The sequence below is a fragment of the Astatotilapia calliptera genome, chromosome 1, assembly GCF_964374335.1.
Source record: "Astatotilapia calliptera chromosome 1, fAstCal68.1, whole genome shotgun sequence".
NCBI classification, from domain to species: domain Eukaryota; kingdom Metazoa; phylum Chordata; class Actinopteri; order Cichliformes; family Cichlidae; genus Astatotilapia; species Astatotilapia calliptera.
In genome coordinates, this window is record NC_137422.1 from 15859683 (window position 1) to 15882366 (window position 22684).

Below are 22684 nucleotides of genomic sequence, written 5' to 3' on the forward strand. Positions count from 1 at the left end.
GTCCTCATCTAGCAGACGGACCTGATGGAACATCCCTTTTATGTCACTGCTGAAGGCGACTGGGTGTTCCCTGAACCTGAGAAGGACTCCCAACAGGCTAGCTCCCAGTGTAGGCCCTGGAAGAAGGCAGTCGTTCAGGCTCTGACCCTTGTAGGTGAAGGAACAGTTGAACACTATCCTGTCCTTCCCGTTGTGGTGCACCATGTGATGGGGGATAAACCACGAACAGTTACTCACTGCGGCCTCTTCCGGTGCAACAGCTGTGACGAAGCCAGCCTGCAGCAGTTTTTGGATTTCCCGAGAGTAGGCAGCTGCCTTCTGTGGTTCTCTTGCAAGTCGTTTCTCTGTACCACGAAGCTGGGCCAAAACTGCCTCTGGTGTAGCACGAAGAGGGGGAAGATTCTTCTTCCACAGTAGTGGAGTGGCGTAGCGATTTACTCCATCAATTGTTACTCGAATTGTCCTTTCCTCAAGTCTCTGAATGGCCTCAGCGTCTTGTCGGGACCTAGTAATGAGCCGCTCACTCCGGTATGGCAAGGTATCCATCTTCCAGAGTCTCTCCACATGGCTGAAGAGCTCAGCTTCTGGTGAGGCCCCAGAGGTGAAGAGACACTGCTGTGGGGTTAGCCGCTGACGTAGGAATTTCGATGGACCCTGTAAAGTCCATCCAAGTCGGGTGTGCACAGCTGCAGGTCCACCTGGAGGACCTAGACATACTGGCTCCACAGGAGTGAGAAGATGTGGATTATCTGACCCAATAAGTAGAAGGGGCTGTACCTCCTTTATGTCTGGCAGTGGCAGGTGCTTAAGGTGACGGTACCGCTCCTGTAATGCTTTTATCGGGTAACTATGGCGTGCTAGGCCAAGTTCCTTTGCTGTGAAGGCTCGGTGGATCTGGAAGGACTTGTTCGGCTGTGAGGCAGGAGAAATGGAGAATGACACAGCAGCACCATGGATGGTACAGCTATCTTGACGGACAGTGCGGAGTGCTAGGTCCTCAGCTTCCCCGTGCAGCCCCAAGCAATCAGCCGCTTCGTGCAGAAGTATGGTACGCTCTGATCCATCATCCAGTATAGCATAGGTTTCAACCATCTTTGTACTGCTCCTAATGATGACACGACTTAGCTTGAGTAACACCTGACTGCTATTGGTTTGCCGGTCTACGTACAGTGTCTCAGAGGTGGAACTTACTAAGCATGTGCTTTCCTCTGGTGCACTGGTTGAATCAGAGGCTGTAGCATCTGGGCTGGTATTGACATCATGAAGAACTTCAAGATGTCGGCGCCCACATGGTTTACACTTGGCTTTGAGGTTACACTTAGCTGCTTGATGATCACGGGCGCATCGCCAGCACCTCTTATTCACCTTGATCCACTCTGTCTTCTGCTCCTTCGACAAGAGTTTGAAGTTACTGCACTGATTCAGGTAATGCTGCACTGTATTACAGAATGGACAGTACTTCTTGGGCCTTTCTTGTGCCGCTGACATGTCACCTTCCATCTTTCTCCTGGGCTCACTACCATGGAGAATGGTGGCAACCTTCTGAAACTTATGCTCAGGACATCTTTCCTTTCGTGAAACTTGCCTCTCCCTGTCAGAGTGGCCGCAATATTGGTCTCCAATTACCTGGACACGCACCTCATACTCAAGCCATTCAGCAAGATGAAGCAGTGTTGGTATAGGAGTGTTGATGGGATTGACAAATCTCTGGAAATTTGCTCTTAGATCATAAGGTAGCTTAGCTAAGAGGCGAGATACGTGTGAGCCACACCTCAACTCTGTCCGACCTTGTTCTCCCAACTGGTGTAACATACCGACTAGCGCACGGACTTGTAGTGCAAAAGACTTGAAGGCTCTGATGTCACCACTCCTAATGTTGGGTCCATCCATCAGTTTGGTAATCCTTTTTAAGGCCAGATATTGAGGTTGCCCATACATTTCTGTAAGTGCTCTCATGGTGTCAGCAAATGGGAATGGACTGTTACTGTATGAGTCAGCTACAAGTAGTGCATCTTCACACTTAAGGTGATCTGTCAAGATTTGGAACTTGAAGTGTTCAGGAGCATCAAGTGGAAGTATGTTATCTAGAGCTAGCTTTAATCTTGCAAACTCACGTGGGTCCTCGTGCACAAGGTCGGGGATCGTTGGTTGAGGTCCACGATAAGTCTCTATCGGTTGGGCTCTGCTGAGAGAGAGTGGTGTCTTAGGGCACCCACCTGGTTGCAGGCGATCGGTTGGACACTGTCGGCGGTCATCTGGATAGTTACCACAGCGCCTGTACGGATAACTCGAATCCTGATACCCATATCCATAAGGAGAACGATAGTGACTGTCAGGGCAGCTTGGGTGACCAGGGGTAGGATGCCTGTCATCTTGTCTGTAGTATGGATCATCTTCATAGCAGGCCCCTAGCCTTGGCAATCTAGGAGGAGTGGCAGGCTGACTGCAGTTCCTGTGGCGACGAGCATACACCTCGTCAACCCTTCTTTGGCCTGCATGATACGGTGATCGTCCCCTTGCTGCTGACGCTGGAAGTGGAGAGGGCCTCTCACCTGGTGTCATTGGTGAAAGAAAATCTTGAGATTCAGGGCATGAGTCGACTGAAGGTGATGGTGACTGTGCGCTGCGCTCCCTGTCAAGATCTGCGTCATTTAGACTGTGGGTGAGCTCCTCAATCAGGCCATGCTGGCTGTCCTTTGGATGTTGAGACTCATCCCCAAATGGCACCTGTGGAGCACTTTCAGGCTGATGTGGGCTCTTCTGACCTTTGATTGGCACCAGCTTACTAGTGTGGGCAGGTGTGGTTGACGTCCCATCCTCAGACCGTGATGTGGCATGCTGTGGAGCTAGTACAGGTGAGCTAGAGATCAATTCTGTCAGGCGTTGCACATCTAGTCGGAGTTGATTGTGTTCCTCTTTCATATGATGAATATATTGGAGAATTTCAGGATGAGTAGAATGCTTGCCCTGATCATCATGTGAGAGTCGGTTCTTAGTGAGGTCATCCACTTCATAGTTCTGGAGGTATGATGGCAGCTTGCTATGTCTGTGCGGACGGTCAGACTCTCTGTATGGGTATCGGCCTTCCATTCTGAACATATAAGGCTGAAGCAGTTGCTCACCTCCGGCTCGAAGGACCAAATGTTCAGAAGGGTTAAAGAAATCTGAGCTGGCAGCAATCACTTCAGAGTGTCGGGTCAGGACACTTGCAAATGTTCAGATGTGAGAGGAACAAACAGGCAGAGTCCAGGAATAAAGTTGTCATTCTTTGTATTTTCAATTGAGAATGTGCCCGCAGCTGGGCGAGAGAGTGTGTGTGTGTATGTGTGGTTTCTGCAGACAAAGCATAATAATACAATCAATTAGGAATCAGATTACATAATAAACATAAAGATACAACTGAGGTGTACTCAAGTACAGTATATAGCTAAATAAGCTGACATTATACTTCAGCCTGGTTACATAAACTTAAAGTCAGACATTATGCATTAACACACCGCATACAACTATGCACTGAAGGCAACTGTACATTGGTTTATCATCTGTTACACGGAGCACAGAATCAACAACACGATAACAACGAATCTCTCTCCTAGAAGCTAATTAGTAAACAAATCTGTTATGCTAGCGAACTACCACTTGTACATAATGTCACATAAACAGAAGCAGAAACTGCTGGTAAGTCATCAAATACACTCATGGCTGAACACCAACACAACTGAGTGAAGTAAAACATTAACTTACGGTCTTATGAACGCACACACTGTCCGTTGTTTGGCTGCCGTTTGTCTCTGAACTAAAGTTGCGGACATGCACCCCGATGGTGCATTCAGGGGGCATAGGAAATCCCATACACAACCCTAACCCTTTTGTACAATGTGCGTCTAGTTAGCCTTCCATTATCAGTAGCTATGCAGGCTATTGGCTACCTGCGAAAACAGCGGAGGAAACTGAGACGGTAAAACTATTTCTGTCTTAGTGCATCTGCGCCTCTACGTGTTTTGGTGCTCTTCTTTTGCAGCTGGTTCAGTAAAGGTCGGAACATGGTGAAACTTGGTGTTTTGGAATCTGTGAGGTCTCTGCGAGTTAACAAGCCATTGTTTACCCAATTATATGAAGTCTGACAGGCTTGGTTGTTTGTGTTTAGCGGACTTTTGCGCATTTACGTTCCATAATTACGTTACCAGATTCTAAGGTTTCTTTGGATACTACACATGTTACATGTTGATATTTGCATAAAAGGCATGGTGGGTTACATAACTCTTGAACCAGTGCCCCCGGTACCAGGGGCATTGGGACTTAACTGCAACCAAATCACCAGAAAAAAATGCCTGTATTTCCTTCATGTCACCTTTCACCTTATTTTTTCTCAAAATATTATGAGTTAAGCAGCTGCGATCTAATGAAAAAAATAATTAGCTTTTTAAAACAAACAGCAGCCCTGGCAAGACCAACAACCATCTGAACAAGTCTAACTTGGTGGCAGTGTGAACTCTTACTATAGTTGTGCTGTGACTGGAAACATCTAAAAACAACTAAAAGTTCACTCAGTATCGGAAGTTATAGCACGCTGTTTACTGTGTACATATTTTACTCGGGGCATAATGACAGGGGGAGCAGTTACTACCTTTGTGTCTGTGTTTCAGCAGCAAAGGATAACATCTTTTTCAAGACGATTTTCCACTGAGTAGTGGACAGTTACATCAGCAGGTGGAGTTTTCTATCACTCCCAGGAGGGTCATTGCTGCTTGGATTAGGGCTTGCAGTGTAGCAGCATCAGCTTTCCTTTTCATGTGCAGCATGACCAGGGCATCTATATGTCTCAGGTAGATTGGTAACATATCCAGCATTCTGATCGCGTCCAGGTTGGAAAGTTGATGATGAATTCAGTAATGGCATCTGACTTTTTCTTCTTGAAATGGACTGCCAGCATGGCCCTACCTCTCTTGATACTATGTTATACTTTTATTTTGGACCAATTATAAATATTAACTGAATAAACAGTGCAGTTCAATAAAACTGGAATTGGATGCTTTTAACTGGGTTCTCCTCAAGAACATTTTTATTTTTAAAAGAGCAGAAGTAGAAAATAATACATGGAACGTCATTAGGAGGAACAAACTGATTGTCAAAGTAAAAAAATAAAATAAAATCGGATGACACATTTAAAAACACAGACTTATGTGCAAGAACCCCAGTTGTTAGGAAGAGGATTAAATTTTTTTTTAATCAAACAGCATTTCAAGCATGCATTCTTTAACAAAATCACCTCGGTCCTCTATTTCTTTTACATGCATTTATTTACAGTCAGTGACTAATGTACGTCTGTCACATTCAAACATCTACCAAGTTAGTTTACAAAACAAGAACAAACAATATGTCTTTGCGACCCAATGACATGACTGTCTTAGATCCTGTGAAATGAGGTGCTCTGATGTAGTAAATTAATTTTGTGATGTTTTAGAATCCTATATAAAGTCCATTAATATCTCTAATCACTCACCCTTGGTTTTCCAAGAGTAATTTTTCATTTGTCAGTGAGATTAACAGGAATGAAAGGGAGATAGAGCCCAATAAATACAAAAGACAACTTCACATTTGTTTATGCTGTGAACGTGGGGTTGGGGAGGGGGTGTGCAACGACTAGTCACTGGGCCTAAAACCGACAATTAACACACAGTGACAATTCAAATAAGTCTCACAGGAACTTAACAAATTTGGATATTTTTAGGCACTAAAGACTACTTTGTTAGATTCAGGAAAACTGTGACTTGGGCAACATATTTCTGCAGAAAGTAAAAGAAAACATCACAATTGCAAAAACTCTAATACAGAAACTTAAACACAAAAGCTGAAGATTCATGAAACAACTTGGTAATGAAAAATGTAAACACCCATGTCTCCAATACGTTTGTAGTTATGCAAGTTCAATTTAATTATTTGATTCACAGTAGTTTAGTGCTGCAGCAGTCGTGGTAAACATCATAACTGTGGAGGACACTGAGTGGATGGGCCTAAGGGGAGCTACCCTTCACATCCCTTTGAAACTAAGGAAAGGTCATTCGTGCAGATAGTCTTAGCACTAAAAACACCAAGGGGGTCATTTTGACCCGTTGGCATTTTAAAAATCCCGTAACTGTGATGAATTAAAACCCCATCATTTCATATTTCATTACTTTTCCTAAAATGGGCAAAATGTGTAAAATGTCTTTACACACATTTGGAGTGAAAGCTGTTACATGACCGAAGCTAGCTAACCTTGAGTGATAAATAAATATACAGGTAATTGTACAAGATAAATAATTAATGCCGTGGTGATTTTGCTCTGGCTCAAAATCCCATCTTCAGGGGCATGTTCGACCAAACACTTGAACCAGGTGAACCAGGTAGGTAGCTGACTGTTCCAGTAGCTGGAGAACCATAGCTAGACTAAACAGAAAGTACATACTATGGAGAAGTAATCTAAGCAAATAAAAAATGAAATTCAGGGCATAGAACCCAAACAGGTTTTGGGCTAGAGCTTGTTTTTTCTAAGAAAAAACAAAACAAAACATTAATGATTTTTTCCACTTCTTTTATTTCACCTGATTGTCCATGTCCTTCAAGTGGGATGTAGACAACCAGCATCACAGTTTGAGAATCACTCACAGTTTTGAGAACCATTAATGGGACCAGAGAGTTGAATGAGTATGAATACCACAACTATCTCACTGCAAACTGTAATATAGAACTGCAATCTTATCTACTTAGCATTCACTTAACGACATTAAATTGCAAACATAATACTGTTTGAATAACACAAAATTATTACTTTAGTTTACTTTTAATGTTATTTTGTATAACGAAATAACCAACAACACATGATGTAGAAATCCACTGTCTGATTAAAAAACTGGAGTTAACAAATATCAAGATTTTCACAATGTTATTTAGCGAACAGTTATCTTCTAAAAACAAAAAACATCTCATCTTTCTCTGAGAGTGAACTGCACAAAACGAAATTTGTTTGTTGATATTGGTAAAGCTGTGTGAAACTTTGCATTAGAAATCACCTACCACTTTAAACACAGTTACACAGTTTATGCTCCCCACCATTTTGCTGCTGTATCATCATGCCTAAAGCAGAATTTCCATAACTACAACTTTATTGACATCCGCATGTGTTAATGCATAGCGGAAATGAGAAGCACAATAAAATGTGTAGCTGGTCCAATGAGATCATGGGAAGATTTTACTTTCTAACTTGTTAAGCCAGTAGCTTCATGGCATCAGCTGAAAGTACCACAAGACTGCAGCACACACAAGATGAACTCACTTGACAGTATTTTGTATATAGCTGCCAGATTTAATTACACACTAACAGAAAGTGCCAGAACACTGTTCCAGATTGTTCTGGCACATTTTAACCCCTGCTTTTGTCTGCTAAAATTACAATGGAGCAGTCTGCAGCATTTGTTAAGAGGTAAGTTGTGACCATTTTCTGAACTATCAATTTTCAGTTACTTTTCAGTTTTTGAATTTTTTTCTGGTTTTCTCTGCACACAGTTTATTAATAGTCATGCCTGGCCTATCGCAGTGCCTTGTTAACTTGCATCAGTCAAGTTTCTATGGCTCATTTCCAGTTTGCCCAAAATGCTACTCATAAAACCAATTATATGGTTCCTACTACTTTGACTTTTCACACCATCTAACTATGAGATCATTCTTTGACTTTTAAATTATTTAAACTGTGTCCAAAGTGCACTGGTCATGATCCCTGTTAAACAGTTTTTTTCTGAAATATTATATCTATTAAAAGCTGTTGTAAATATAGGGTCACAAACATGAGAAATTCCTTTACTCTTTGCTCTTCTTCACTGTTGCTGACAAAACATGAAAGAAGAACATATTTCCCCCCCCCCAAAACTGATTTATGAGATAATTCTAGTTTCCTTATTAGTGGGATTATTTTTCTATATGTCAGCATCATTGTTGACATGAGTTTTTCCTTGAGTTTCTTTCCTTTTTTCTAGGGTGACACATGCAGTTATGTGAGCAACACACAGACCTGTGTTGCAATCAAATGTGTGACCAACTGCAGACACACATTTGTAACTTGGATGTGGAGCAGAAGCACCATCTTAATGTCTGCAAAGATATTTATTAACAAGCCTGTGACTCAGTGGTCATGAGATTTGGGTTCATAGCTACAACTTTTAGACCAAACAGCAGTTCTTCCAAGTAAGAGAACCCACTGTCTTCTTAACATTCATAGTACAATGTGAATTCACTCATCAGATGTCATAAAGTGTGTAAAGGAGTGCCCACTATCAGAACTGTGGCACAATAGTAAATGGGTGCTCCAGCAAGATAGCCCATCATGACCGACTCGTAGCACCTTATATAGTCTGTGAAAATGAAAAAAATATACCTCAAACACTCTAAGAAAAAAATAACTTTTTGTGCTAACTGTCACATCTGTTTTATTTGTAACCTATAGCACATTAAAACAACAAAAGCTGACCCAAAGTGCTTTAGAGACAGACAAATTTACATTAGAAGAAATCTGTTTCAAAATACATGAAAAACTGACAGGTGTGTTTTACTGTATTAAATAATTATTATGGAAAGTAAAAATAAAAGTGATTCGGTGGTTGTTGAAATGTCTTCAGAATTTGCGAATTGATGATTCATCTCACAAATCATGACACGGTGCTCTCCCCTACATAAGCTGCATTTATAGGTTAATTCGTTATCTGAGTAACACGAAAATTTGCATTATTGAACAGCACTAGCAAAAAGATGGTGGTCAATTTTAAATCAGGTACAGTTTTGTCACTAAGCTTTTGGATCTCAACTTACATTATGCTGATTTTCCACATTGCATGTTGAATGTTTTTTATTCCTGTCTTGTCTGGCAGCTTTTACAATCAGAGTTATGATCTGAACGCACTGTTCAGATGGAGATAGATCCAGGAGATTCAGGCCATCCACAGTCCCCAAGAGTACCTAAGACCATCTTGGTGCCACATCTTGGTGACAACTGTGCGTCCATCCCAGCAGGAGAAGTTTGGTGGCCCCAGATGGGGTGCCCACGGCCAAAGGACGAGAGCTCCAGAGAACCAACCCCAGAACCAACAAGTACCCACATCCCAGGGAGGAGGATTGGAATCAAGCGGAGAGAAGCGGTAACTCCACCCTCTATGAACATGTCCCACAGGGGCTAAAGCTCAGCAAGCCCCAGACCAAGGACCAGCCATGCACACAGGCACACACACATACGACACACAAAGACAAACATGCACACACATCAACGCACTCCCCCTGAGGTGTAGGTGAGCAGACGCCCCCAAACCACCAGTGGAGCCTCGACCAAGGCAAGATGTGTGAATGAAGGGTGTATGAAGACACCCCCCATCAAGCACACGCACACTTTCTGAATGTTTTTTTGTTTTTTCTTTACAGATATATATGTAAAGGAATATTAAAATATTACTAATGTTAACTGGTAATTTTCTCTGTGGTTTCTCTGTAGCAGTTAGAGAACAGGGGGTGATTAACCTTTCTTGCTACTTTTTAAGTATATAGTGTTATTTTTATTGCTGTACTGTAAAGAAAGAAAATATTAAAACAGGACAGCTCATGGAAGTGTTGATAGAAAGTCCTGAGTATTTCATCAAGACTTAATGCCTTGGTAAAGATCAATGATCACTCTGCTTTATGGCGAGCCATTCCCTGGACCCTGAGGCCGTTTACAGAGAGATCTGATGGCTTCAGTCTGTCTTGGTCCTTCCAGAAGTCTGATCCACATGGGCACAAGAGACACATCTGTATGGATTACTCCCGCAAAGCCAATCAAGGAACAAACACTCTGCCAATATTCCCTCCAGATGAGTCCTGAGCTCTCAACAGAGGACTGAGATGAAAGAGAGAAACCAGAGAGGGATTGTTGATTAACCCCTCTAGTCAGAAGTAAATCTGTACACAGTAAAGGAGAACCCCAGTCACTGGTGCAGGACTCAAACATGTCCACCACAGCAATTTGAAAAAGGCTTCTTGTCAGCACCACTTGTTTTTAAGTACAGTGTTCAAAGCAGTTTCCTTTTCACTTGTTTAACTAAATTAAAATTTATCAAAAGAAAATTTGAATTTTCTTTTTGTGTGCTGAATGATCTCAAAATTTCAAGTGAGGGTATTTGACTAATCTAATCTGTGTACTGGTTTCATAAGACACAGAAGCATTGTCATGTGTGTCTTAGTGTGTTAGCCCCCTTTCCTCCACCACCAGCCTTTCAGTTGCATTTTGCAGATTTGTTGAGATTATTAGTTGAGTTGGGACTTACCAGCACTCCTGTTTTTTTTTTCTTTTCTTTCTGGGCTTCATTCGATTTGTTATTTTATTTATTTTATATTCGTTTAGTGTAGAAGTCTGAATTCAATAGTGATTGGTTAATCTTTAGAAAGAAAGAAAGAAATTTATTTGGGTGAAATGTAGCAGTTGCCTGGATTTTCTTTGAAATCCACCACATTTGAAAACTTTGAGTACCACAAGCAGAGTACATCCTATTGGAATAAATTGGTTTCAAAGTCACAAAATGGACATTGTGTGCCCATTTACACAAGCAGTAGACTACGTTTTCATGACCACCTCAAGTTTTGCCATCAGACAGGAATGAAAATTTCTTTTTAACTGCTGTACACGTTGGCCTTTGCTCAACATTTTGAAGTGTTAAGTGCAAAATAATCTGGATGAGGGATCCTTGTAGCTCCTTCAGTTCTCATACTTAGATGTACATGAGAGTAGACAGCTTTGTGTGCAAGTTCAATAACCAAAATCTGACAAATACAGTAGGGTCTGTGAAAGAATAATATGACCATGATGTTAACCTTAAGCATGATTTGTATGAAGCCCCATTGGGTGATCATTGTGTATACGTTTAATTAATTATTGTAAAACCTTAAATAATAATACCAATACTATAACATTCTATGCAAAAAACACTATTAAATAACTATTAGTATATAGTCACCATGATAATAAATAAATACTATCATGGTTACTGATGGGATAAGGTCCGTTGTAATCTCCAAACACTATATCCCCACACACTCACCGTCCGTATAATTGAAACCAAAATTTCATTTTTAACCACCTGCCAACATTTGAAATGCTCACTGTCACGTCACCTTTTGGCTGAATTAAAATGGAATTAGCTGTAATTGCGCTGGCTTTGGGGATTATTTTACTTAACGTAAGGTCCTTTGAACACCTGAAAGACAGGACATAGATAAGCGATTTCCATTAAAATTCTAATGAAAAGACGGTGGTGGAGTATTACCAGAAATAAGAGCGTTTAGTCATTCACTTGCTAGTAATTGGACAAGAAATTTTCAGTAAATTCCTCGGTGACATTTGATTTAGAAGAGATTGATCAATTAAGTTGCAATACATGAGGAATCCACAGTATTGAAGTATGGGATTGACTGCTGTGAAATATTTGATTCCTTCATGTGCATGTCATTGCAATGATGTGGTAGCTGTTTGTAGTTTTAAAATTCACTTTTTGCACTTCTAACAAAATGGTTTGAGGGTACATTAATTAACAACTTGAAACAATAAGCAAATAAGTCTTTCCTTTCAGACGGAAAGAGCCAATGGGATTTTATTGTAATGTTTACATTCACGTATCATTGCTCTCCTCATTATTTGGAACTAGAGCAAAGTAGGAAAACTTGGCTTACTTAACTCAGTAGAGATCAGCTTAGACACTGGACTGCAAAGGCCCTTTCTACTCATTCTACTTATAACAATTTTTTGCTTTTCTGTACCTCACAACTCTGCATAACTGATAGGATTTTTCTCACTTAGAATTTATCTTATATCAAGTCCCAGTAACATTTTATTAGCTTGTATTGAACTCAGTGTTAGAAAACTTGAATAATGTTCAGACCCTGAACCAGAACTCAGTGTTACATAAAGCTTTTGTAAAACACACGTATCCACCACCCACTATCTTTCACGCACATGCATACATGCGTGCACACACCTGACAGAATGTATATAAAGGAGTCATCTATTCATCTGTATGATAAATAAGGACAAGATCCCAGCTGAATTCGAGAAATCTCATTTCTATACCCCACTGACGACGCACATCAGGTTATTGATTTGTATCCATGACCTGTAACAAATCAGTAATGTCGTGCTCCCATGACCCAGTGTTAAATAATGAATGTGCTTTTAGAGTTAGAACTTTGCCATTTAAAATGAAGTACATGACTCATCAAACCTTTCTCTGGAGGTTTATTCTTACAATTCAATGACAGCTACAGTACAGGAGCAGTTCTTATTGATGTTTCACTAGAGCAAAAAAAATAGGAAGCTTCCTTTACTAAAAACACTCGAATTAAGTGGATTGATAATATGGGGATTTCACTGACAGATGGCCCACGTTCCCTAAACACACAGCTAAATCACAACCTATGTGTTAAGGTGATTTAGAATGTAAATTTTCTGCATTTAGCCATTGAAATGCACATGACAAAACTTGTATAAATGCCAGAAATCCATATAAGGATAAATGAAACAAGTGAATTGAAGATTTCTAAAAATCTGCAGGTGTTAGTGTATTTTCCCCTCGGTTCTTAAACATTTAAAGTTGGATCATAATGTTTTCAAAAGCAAAGGAAGGAAGATTTCCTAAAGCACACATATATATGTCAAATATATGACACACAGATTTTTTGTGAGACTCTTTATAATTCCGATAAGACCCGGTTAGCCATCAGTTGCTGCTTAAACACAAATGGTTTACAAAGTTCAAATGAACTCGGTCCTTTCCTTCATGTTTTCATTAACATTATTAACATATAACTCAACAGCACTCACTCTTTTTCCCTTTATCCCATCTTCATACTTAAAATACATAATCTCCGAGGAGAGCCAATGAGCGCGAGTCATTTTCCGTGCAGCATCAGCATCATCATCCTAATTGTATGCAGAGAACAGAAAGGGCTTTTCCTGACCTTGTGCTTCGTTTGTAATCTCCTTTGTGGAAATTACACTCTCACTTTATGAATATATTGTAATTAGGCATATGTATTCTAACAGGCAGTAAGATATAGTTTCTGCCTAATCTCTCATTTATATGCAAAGGAGCACCAGTTAAAGAGCTTAGACTTTCTTCCGTCTTACTGATTCCTTTTTCCCCTAATCAAGTTACTTTTTTTATTTCTCTTTTCTTGGGCTGCTGTATCCTTTGCCTTTTTTCTGCTAGCAGAGCAGCACCCATTACCAATTCTTCTGAGGTTATGTGAGAAAAATGTAGATGTCAAATGTTCCAGACGAAAGTCCAGGGGCATGGAAGCAATTACAGCCTAATGACGTTTTGTTTTGTTTTTGTTTTTGCTTTTATTTTGCTTTTTTTTTTTTAAATCTAAAACTATAGCAATAAACATGTAGCCAAGCAAGGGTTACCTTTGTTAATTCAATGAGTGGAAATTACATTTTATACAAAATATTCTTTTTAAAGTGTTAATTGTGCATTTTAAATAAATATCTGTTTTTAATGGATAACAGTGTATTGTATAAATATTATTAAGTTAATACAATTAATAAAATCCTGTGAGTGCATTTCTTCACAGAGAACTACTCTTCATGTGCAAAATCATGTAAAAGGGTTGAAGTTACTTCATATTCTAAGATTAAAGTTTAAAAAGAGTGAGTGCCTGAAGGGCAGCAGGCCAGCAGACATTTTTGCTTTGATCAAAAACCACGGCAAGGCTAAAACAGGAACAAGAGACATAACACGCATAGATGATGGCTTGTTGAAAGCTAAAACTATTCAAAGGATGAAAACAAGTGTGTAGTTTGCTTTTAATAAATCCAAAGTATTGTGCCTAATTGACTGATAACCTTACACAGATTGAAAAAGCTGTTTCTGTTTAGAAAATACATTTCATTACACACAGCAGCAAAAACTAATAATAAAATAAAAGGTAAAAATGCACCAATCAAGTATCAAATTAGGATTTCAATTAGGGGAAGAAAAATCTCTAGTAGTAACAAACATTTTAAGTATTAAATAGGTAGCGTAGGCTTGTTTAATTATTGACCTATTCACTGGAATAATATTTCTCTTTCAATTTTATTGTTTTATTTCATGTAAACTTCATATTCTGGCCAAAAGAAAAGGCAAGCAAACACTTACTTATTCATTTTAAGAGTTCGTGATTCCATAAATGTCAATGAATTCTGAGGCTCGGTTATGAAACGCATATCCCTAAAAGAAAAAACTGAATGGTCCACCTGTTCTCATAAATATCTTGGTGAAAAGCCTTCAGTCACTTGGAAATTAAGCTCCAAACAAGTTCATTTACTCCCAGACGTGTTCAATTGATTTTGCACCTCAACTTCAAAGGAGTGCCAGTCAGTCTCTGTGGGGCATGGATGGAAAGGCAGAGGCTTCGGCCGGCTGGTTTTGCAGACCTGATCAAATTCCCACCTACTGGCTACACCTACTATCCCTGCAAACACAATTAGTATTCATGGAAATGCTATTGATTTATTGTACCATTGGGTGGATACTTGAGGCATAGAAAATGAAATAATTAAATTGAGCCTTTTATATCTTTGTACCACAAGTACTGATGAAAAATGTGCAAACTGTCTAGCCTTAGGTGCTATTTACTCTGGTAAAACATCAAGCAACACATCAGTTCATTGCTGGATAGATCCATGCAATTAGCATTTTAAAATCCCATTTAAGTTGCTGTTTACACTACTCCTGAGAATTTTAACGAGTACCGAGTTCAGACACTTCTATTAGCCTTAGCACCCGAGAGTAACAACATTTTTATATGCACTGCTTAGACAAGGTTATTATTATTCGTTTTCAGACTCACAAATGACATCACATTTCCAATGCAAGAGTCTTGATGACTATGGAGACATTTGTAATGTTACAAATGGTAAAGTAGTAATTATTCCTGAATGTGAAAGAAAGAAAACTTTAGACACTCACACAGCAAAAAGAACTGAAGCATGTGGACACTAAATAAATAAATAACAACTTGAATGTTGAATGTCTTAACCTGGGATAAATGTGCAAATTTATTTTAAACCCTGATTATGTCTTCACTGACAAAGTGGGGCTAAACTGCATCATTTTAGAGATTACATTGACAAAAGGCTTTTTTAGGCAGGTTTGCAGAAAAAAAAAATAGCTTAAGCCAATCCAAACCCCTAATTCTTTATAAACAGTCCTTCTTTTTATGTGTTTCATTTCACATCTTTGCGCTAAAGTCCTCTTTTTGTGTAATTGTTGTGACTAGGCCATGCAATGAATAAAACTGCTCCTCTGTGCTTAGTGATTGAAGTTTGTTTTTGTGTAGATGTCTGAAGATTCCAGCTGTTATTGTTCAGAAAGCCTCACATTTTTTTTTGTCGAGTACACCTTGAAATTTATCCGTCAGCTATTTAAAGTCTAAAATCGCTACAAAAAAGAACTTAGAAGTGAATTATTAATACAACAGGTGAAGGTCACACCATTTTTATTGCACCACATCTGGTATTATGGCTCAATGCGAGAGAGGTGTTCTATACAAAAATAAATGAACAAGATAGGGAAGTTGATGAGAGCAGATTTACTAGTTGCAGTAATATATTTAAATAAAATTGTGTATCCTGAACATAAAAAACTCCCTTAACTTCCAAGTGTCAACTTTGCCTCTATTTTTTTCAATTCCAACCAAGAGTTACAAGAGTCACTTGTAACATAAATATAATAACAATAATGGTCTATAATAAATTCTTCATGGCCCATATACATGTCATGGTGTGACAGATTAAAAGCATTTCAGCATACAGGCCACTTTCCTTTTTTTCAAATAAGGTGAAAGGAGGGCATTTCAGGTTCTAGTTACATGACAGATTACAACATTTCTAAGTAGTCTTTAAGTGTATGTAGGCGATGTATTCAAAGACACTGCATTATTTAATACTTGTTAATTTGTAAAACACATACACTATCACTCAAAAGTCACTTAGGTCACATAGAAATTGTCTTGTTTTTGGTAGAAAGGTCCATTTGCTTATCAATACTATACCACAAAATTGTCAGTTGTTGGGAATTCTTATTAAAAGAGGAACAAATTCCAGTAATTTGAGTAACTGGAGCATTAATTTTCGCTACTTTAACAAAAGGTTTGTTTTCTCATGTGACTCTGTGGGAAAATTAATTGCCCATCCCTGGTTTAAGAGGAATAGTGCTTCATTTCTGAGTGTGAGACAGAGATGCTTCACTGGCAGTTTGATTAAATGGCACCCAAAAAATACCTGTCGACAGAGAAGAGATGTTGGCCTTCTAGGCAGAATAAAAAAAAAAAAAAAAAGACTGGAAAAGAAAAAGAGGAAAGATTAAGATGGCAAAAAAGTCCACTCTTTTTCTGCCTGTAATTGAGTCAGTCATTGGATCGTAACCCTATTGAGCTGTTAAGGGAACAGTTTGACCAAATGCTACATTGGAAGTGTCTATCAAACCAGTCCCACTTGTGGGAGGTAAGCACGGGGTGATATTTCTCCAGATTACCTCAACAAATTGATTTTGATTGCTGCAAATGGATGATCCCTTAACAAAACTTTGAAGGATAACATTCTTTCAATTAATGTCTAACCTTTTCAGTGCCTACACCATAGTCCCTTTTCACTTTAAAACAGATTTTATGAATCAAGGCATTTGGAGTCTATTTTTTGAGTAACTATTCAGCACTGGTGTGTAAATAATCAATCTCATAACAACTGGCAAGCTTACAAAAAAACTGAAAAAAAAAAAAAGAATCATGGGCTCATTAACTCACAAACAACTATTTTATCAGCAACCAACAACTGTGTACAAAGTGCCAAGATACAGAGTTTGCTAAGCTAGAGAAAGACTTGAGCAAAAAGAGATAATTAGGTGAAGAGGTTGAAAGTTTAAAACTATTGATTCAAAACCCAATTTCTGGGGAAAGTTTCTCTTATACAGACAGTTTTTAGTTCAAGGTCAAAACAGAAACACTGGAGGTGAGATGCATGGGAGGTGGAGGATCAGCCACATGATAAAACATGGTCTAATTATTGCAGTGCATAATATTCTCAAGGTCCTTTTTTTTGGTGTGTCCTACTCTTTGACATAGATTTAGAAAATGAAGTACAAATCCTTTTCTGTAAGTTGACAAAACTCTGGCTTGAAAGTTGTATTTCATGGTAAACTGACACACTAGCAGCAGGCGAGTTTCTTTACTGCTTGTGCTTTCCCGCATTATTTTCTTGTTTGGGGACTGCATGAAACCAAAGTGGCCAATTAAATACATGACATATTTAGAGGATTGCGATGCTGCTTTATTTAATTGTATTTCCAGTTACTGCAAAAACCCACGGTCTCTAACTAGATGATACTTTGAGCTTGGTCTACTCTTATTAAATACCCTTTTTCATAATATCTGGGGAGAGTTTTGTAAGCGAATGCAGCACTTAAGCCTCTGTTTGTCCTCACCTATAACTTGCTCCAGGCTCGTCTTGCTGTTTGTAAACCTTTTGGGAGGCAGAGCAAAATTTTCTCTGCAGTTTGTATGAAAGACAAGCGCCAGATATCATGAAATTAGTAAGTTGATAATAATATGAATAATTCATATCCCAGAGTGGGATGAGTCTCCGGCTCTCATGCCACTCTGGATTAATCACAGAATTAGCTCACAAAAACACACAAAGAAAAACAAACAAATTACTGAGAGAGAATAGGACTGACACAGGGGAGAATTCGAAGCTGGTCTCAAAGTTTCTATGACTATCAGAAATATTCGCTTCCTTTCCCTTCAGCCACTTCACATACCATGATGGAGGTTATGGTCTAATAATTTGCTACTGGGAAAAGCATCCATCCCCTGTGGTGGTGACTGAAATCTCTTGGCACTGGAGGGAGTCCCCGGAAGGCGTTGAAAAGGGGTTGTCAAAAGGCAGTGGGGAATATGGTGAAATTATTAGTGGTCTATTTCAGGCAGGTCTTATATGGATATGGATGTTTAAGGCTGTCCAGCTCACACTTGGACTGCTCAGTGTGCACACTGAAGATTTCGTGTGTTGGTTTCACCTGTAAATGATTTGTTCAGAATCTGCATTTCTTCATGTACTTTTTTAGACCAATAGAGAGACGTCCAGTGTCTTTAAATCATAGCTTGATTTTCTAATAAGCAATGAAAAAGTGAAGCTTTGGCTATTTTTGAAGTAGATGGGACACATACCGGAGTTTATATCTACTTTCTATTATTTCTCTGTTTCTCTATTATTTCTATTTATTTTAGGAGTCATACTTGTCACTGGGCCAAGCTTTCAAAACACTTTGGACTGCATTAGTTTTCTGATTATTTCAGATAAGAGTAAATCTTTACAGATGATGTAATCTATCTGTAAGATGTTTTGTTGATAGCAGCAAACGAATTTGGAAAGTCTCAAAGAACCTGTGTCTTTCATGCCTTTGATCATTAATGTATGTATAGGTTATTTTCATTTCATTAAGTGTGGGAGGGCTAAAGTGTAAATTACCTTAAGGACTGCCTGACCTCTTTCTTGACCACACACCATGACAGACAAAATTTTCACAGCTAATATATTTTGGTGTTTAGCAACATATAAGGTAGCCAGACAAAGGAGACTTTGTTTAGGTAAGGGGGAGTCTCCTTGCTGACAGTTTATGATTGTGTTTCCCATTATACAGCTTTTATGCATAATTAAGCATCTGTTAAAGGTTAAAATGCTCCTCCTGTGGCAAACACGGTTTAACTGTGTTCATTTGGTGGCTTTAGCTACCCTTCATTAACGCTTAACTCTTGCCATCTTTATTTCCATGTACCACATTCCACCCTTCTTTCATATCTAAATTATGTTTTATGTATATTGTTTGTTTATGTGAGTGCTTATAAAACAACTTGATTGTGTTAAACTTTGATTATTTAAATAGTTTTTGTTTTGCATGTACAGTGCATTGAAAAAGCAATGGCCCTTTTTCTAATTTCTTAGTTTTTGCACTTGTTCAATCAGAAATCTGCTAAATAGAACCTTTCTGACAAAGTGAAGTAGGCTAAAATATCTCAAAAATGTCTCGCCCTCTGTGTGTTTATAAATCACTTTGTATTATTAAAGTCTCTCTTTTGTCCTGTTTGACACACAAGTACTTTCTAGGTTTAGGAGGTGTTTCCTTTATCACATGGGCAAGGTAGGTTTTTTAGTCCCCCCCCCCGCCCCTTAATAATGCAAGATAACTCAGGCTATCTAATATTAAAAACATGTTTGCTGATGTCAAACACTGAAAGTGTGTAAAATATGTAAGAAAACAAAAAAACAAAGAAATCCTGGCCCTGTATACTGTATATATTTATCAACTCAATCTTTGAAAGCAAGTGAGGTGGGGTTGTGTACTAAGACAACAGTCTCAAATTGAAAAAAGTTTGAGAATATCAAGCCTGAAAAACTGAAATGAACCGAGCGAAGAAATATTTTTTTGAGTTTCAATATAGACAGCACCACTTGTAAAATGTGAAACTTCTCTTTACACTGTTGGTGTTAAATGAAATCCCCTGAGCGGATACAAATATTGAAAAGCAGATGGTCTGACGCTAATCTGGATTTCATATTAATGCCTTAAGTCACTAAGAAATGTATACAACAGAGAGTTTTCTTGACAACTTAAAGAAAATCTGTTGGTGTCAGTTAAAATACTGATGCAGATTTACCCCTCACTCCACCCCACCCAACACACCCATTCCTGCTTATTTTTCTTGCTCTTCCGCCGTCTCTCCACCTCCATCATTCTTTTTTCCCTCTAAATCAACTTCCACTGTCCTGAAAAACGAGTTACCCTGAGGAGAAGGATAATTATTAACAATTAATATTCATAATGATGTCTCCGTCCCTGGACAGCCTTCGCCTAGTCTCAGTCAAATGGATTTAGAATTCAATTTTTATTTTACATAATCCAATCAAAAATGTGAATGCACCCCTCAAACACATCATTCCCTTGGTGCTTGCAAATCCAAATCTGGTATTCTCAAAGTTTGACATCTGCTAGGTTTAATATTCGCCACTATATACTGAAGAAGAAAAATGAGAATGTTCATTGTTAACTAATGCATTATCATACTTCGGTGAACACAACATCAAGAGTATATGCAATAAGTTACCAAGAACAAAAGGTTCTGTTCAGAAATTTCAGGCCAAGAGGTTAAAGGTCAAAGTGTTGTTAAGCTGGTACTCTCAAAAACTAAATGCCTACCTGCATTTACCTTACAGCACAAAGGTGTTGTGCAGCTTGAACTGTTATGTTGTGTTAAAATCCGCATGCAAATTAACATTCAATTCAAATGCTAGCCTAATTTAACCATCAGTGACAGGCTCTGCATGTTAATCACAAGCTAAAAAACACAATCACTGACAAAATTTTTGAACCTTTAGCTTTTCAGTCATCAGTGCACTTTGGAAGAAAAATGAAAAATACAGCTGAATCCATTTAAAAACATCCGGTATCATCACACGCATAGGTGTAGTACATTATAGCTGTAGTTATAAACCACGTTTAAAACTGAAGTACTGAGTCTGATGTCAGACCTGGTAAGCAATGGCAGAATATGTGTTTTTGTGCTTTCCAACCAAATAAAATCTCCAGAGATTTCACAGCTTAAAGCACACGTGTAAACGAAAGCAATCAATATAGTTTACTCGCAGTTCACTAAATATCCCTTTTTGTTTGCTTTAAACGCTCAGGTATTTCATCCAATTATCACCTTGTTTCTTCATTAGAAGTTGTATTATTTGTTTTGTTTTGAAGTAATTCACTGAGGCTTTCTAATACACCATGAGTGCTGTGCATGCTCTTTCCCTGCAATCACTGAGACTTCAGTTTTGTTTTCGACAGCTTTTAAATCACTGTTGCTTTGCACCTGCTTTTTAACAGGCATGAGAAATTGCGAAAGCACTTTATCAAATGTGCACACAGCACACTACACAGGAGGGCCAAGTGATATCCCAGGATGAAGTGTTGACAAAATGCTGCAGACTCATTTCAGAATATCATTTCAACATATTTAAAATGTCTTCTTTATTTCCATTGCATAAGAAGAGTGCAAAAAAAAAAAGAAAAAAGGAGGTGCTCTAGCAACTACACAGTGCCAGACCCCACAGCCTCGTTGATGGCTGCTTCTGGCCCACATATTTGAAATACATAAAATGTGCTTTTGATGAGCCAAAAACATCACAGCATGGAATTAATACTTACAGCGTTTACAGCTTAAGAGACTGTATTCAAAACTCAGGATTACTCAGATTTTCTGCAATTCTATCAAAACTTTTCCCGGAACTCCATAAAAACAATAAAATCACACATTAAAAACATCTTTTAGGTGAAATTTGTACATTGGATTAGAGAATTATACTTATTATTGTTAAAAAGATTTGAGGCTCATTTATGTTCACTACTTATGGACTATGTAATTCTGTAGTATTTTAGTTTTAATGTAGATAAAGTGCTGTCAATAGATTAAAAAAAATTAACTAACTAATCTCACAATTTTCTGTTATTAATTGCGATTAATCTCAATTACTTTATTAATAGCCTGGCTCCAATTACATTTTTTTATTCTTTATATTTTAAGTAATTATCGTTGTTCACCGAAGTCCAGTGGTCTCCGGTGAGAGCGACATTCCTTACTTGCACAAGCTTGCTGGACTGCTGAGCCCTCTGGTCCCCATACAAAGTGTGCAGTCTCGACACAATGGTTCCTCTCGAGGGCAGATTGTAACACTCATCTCCTGATGCAGCACGAATGACTTCTCTCAGTCCATCATCTTCTACTATGCTAACTGGTCGGCAGTTTTTAGCTATCCAAACAACCAAGGAATTGGTTACCTTTTCTCTCACATTTTTTGTTATTCGTCCACAAGCACCATACTCCTGAAGCGTAGACTGGCGAGGTCCCGTAGAGGTGGAATCAGTTGGGTGTTTTGCTCTCAGGTGATACGCCAGTGATGAACTGCTTCTGTGGTACTTGAATTCAGCGTTGCAAATTGTGCATCTTACTCTCGTTTTGTCCAACAAGCCATCAGGCAACTTCTTAAAGAGAAACTTTCCACCCAAAAGTCCGCCCTCGTCCATGCTTGCGTGTGTTAGCTAGATAGTAGCATGGTGTCACTTCTTCTTCTTCTTCTAATCATTTCTGTCAGGCCAAACGCCAGCATAGCACACTGTTGCCCCCTCCTCCAGAGGTGCTCATGAATTTAAAGGTCTTAGATTACAGGAAATTAATAAAAAAAAACAAAATCAGCGTTAAATTTTTTTTAATGCATTAAACATTTCGCGTTGATCTTAACAATTAACGCGATAATTTTGACAGCACTAAGATAAACCTTTTTTTTTTTTTTTTTAGCAAAAGAGCAATCCCATTATCCTTCAATTAAAAAGAAAAATCGATTTGTGTGAGATGCATCATTGACTTTCATAGAGATCTTTTTCTTTAAATCCCTCTTCAGCATGCACTTGTCCTTGCTGCTTTGAGAACCAAATTATTCTATAATCAAACTCTTATTGTTGCTTTTTTTATTTGCATCTGTGTGTTTTTCTGCCATTTTTCCCTCGCTGCCCTCTTTGGGGTTGATTAGACAAGAGAGGGCAAAGTTTGA

General features: G+C 38.6%; 1 long non-coding RNA gene across 1 annotated transcript; it reads left to right on the forward strand.

The window, feature by feature from the left end:
- The first annotated feature begins 3887 nt into the window (after positions 1–3887).
- On the forward strand, positions 3888–10107 carry LOC145420641 (uncharacterized). Its single transcript, XR_013901964.1, has 2 exons — positions 3888–3958; positions 8901–10107. It is a non-coding gene; the product is annotated as an uncharacterized LOC145420641 (long non-coding RNA).
- Positions 10108–22684: the final 12577 nt, after the last annotated feature.